This window comes from Chionomys nivalis, chromosome 1 (genome assembly GCF_950005125.1).
Source record: "Chionomys nivalis chromosome 1, mChiNiv1.1, whole genome shotgun sequence".
NCBI lineage: Eukaryota > Metazoa > Chordata > Mammalia > Rodentia > Cricetidae > Chionomys > Chionomys nivalis.
The window spans coordinates 147,899,443-147,901,324 of NC_080086.1; the positions used below are offsets into that span (position 1 = coordinate 147,899,443).

Here is a 1,882-nt window from a genome sequence, read left to right on the forward strand (position 1 = left end):
AAAATAATACCATCAGAGAGGTTTATTCCCTCTCTAACACAACGTGGGAAGGCCTGTGCAATTTGTATTGTTCTTCAGAAGCAAAGGAAATTGTAAAATTAAGAAAAACATCCCAAAATGTCCTTATTTGTGGTCATTCTTAATCACTCAAGTTTATAACTGGGCTGCTATACATAATTATAATATATAATTATTGTAATGCTATTGCATGAATATGTTTTTGGTTACTAGAACCAAAGATGACTTAATACCCAGGACCTTGAGACTCTATGGGCTGAAGGCCAAGAACACCAGTGGCTTGTTTTGTTTTGTTTTTTCAAGATTTCCCAGGTGACTACAGTGTGCAATATTACCAACCACAAGTGAATACTATATTTTTAACCTCACTGGGAAGATATGAATACTTCTAGTAACAGAGTGTCAAATTACAGACAAGCTCAAGGGCCTTGTTAGCGGTCCCATGATCCTTTCTTTTTTTTTTTTTTTTTGGTTTATTCAAAAAATTTATTGAACAGCTAAGGATACAAAGGTATTAAAACATGATAAGAGATGAGGCATATGCACAAGTGTAGAAAGCAGTAAAGTTCTCTGCATCACAAGAGTGAAAGAAAAATGCTTTAGGAAAACAAGAGATTGCTTCCAGCGTGCAAGGGTGAATGGATGGATGGCCAATCAGGAAAGGGGATTGAGATTAAATAGAAGACTTCAGTCTGGATTGTTGATGGTACTCAGTATGGACTATATTTGTTTCTCCTTTTCCTCTTTCCCCATCTTTGGTCTTAATTTACCAGTAGTGCCCAGGAATGTTCAATGCGCTTTTTCTATACTTGCTTGCATTTTTGCCTTAATGTCTTCTACAGAACTAGGTCCTTTTGGTGTTTTAGGGGTTTTTTCCTGTTTTTTGAAGGACTCTTGACCCTTTGATCTTGGTGTTGATGGTTTTAAGTCTTTTCCATTTTGGTTTGATTTTTGTGCATTTTTGGCTGGAGTATCTCGTACAGATTTCTTAACTGGAACTTTTTCTTCAGCTTCCTCATCATCAAAATCATCATCGTCATCATCTTCATCATCCTCATCATCCTCATCATCTTCATCATCATCCTCATCAAGTTTTACTTTTTTCTGTGGCACCTTGTTGCCACCTCCAGGAGCGATCGCTTTCCAGACATACTCAGCAGCTTTACATCCTCCTCATCTTCATCTTCTGACTCTGCATCTTCCTCTACAGCTACTAGATGCTGTCCACTAATGTGCACAGGCCCAGAACCACACTTCAATCTTAAGACCACAGGAGGTGTTATTTCAAATCCCCCAAGAGAAACTGTTGGCTGTACAGACATTTTCAAAGTTGCCAGTGTTACTTTAATTGGACTGCCTTCATAGTTCATTGCTTCTGCCTCTACGATGTGTAATTCGTCTTTTGCCCCAGCACCTAAACTAACCGTTCTTAGAGATAACTGGTGCTCATTCTCATCATTGTCCACCTTAAAGTGATAATCTTTGTCGGCTTTTAGTTCACAACCGAAAAGGTAGTTCTGAGGCCTTAGAGGGCTCATGTCCATGTCCATGGAGTCTTCCATGAGGTGAAGGCGCGTTCTTCGGTGGCAGAGAAGTCGGACGGAAGGTTCTGCCTGCTGCTCCTCAGAACAGGCACGCAGGACGGAATCACGCCAGGGGCCCCATGATCCTTTCTTAGCTTTCCCTTGAACACATGTTTGCTCTGTGCATGCATGCATGTGTATGTGTGTGTAGCAATGTTCTTTGTTTTTTCTTCATAAAATTAATTTCATAAACTAAAAATATGGAGCAAAGGAGAGATATCAGGGCTGAATCCGTGAGGAGGGCTCAAGCCTGGCCTAGAACCTGTTCCATTTTCATCATC

General features: G+C 40.1%; 1 pseudogene; it reads right to left on the reverse strand.

The window, feature by feature from the left end:
- Positions 1-499: 499 nt before the first annotated feature.
- LOC130879171 (nucleophosmin-like) lies at positions 500-1,661 on the reverse strand (annotated as a pseudogene).
- Between the last annotated feature and the right edge of the window lie 221 nt (positions 1,662-1,882).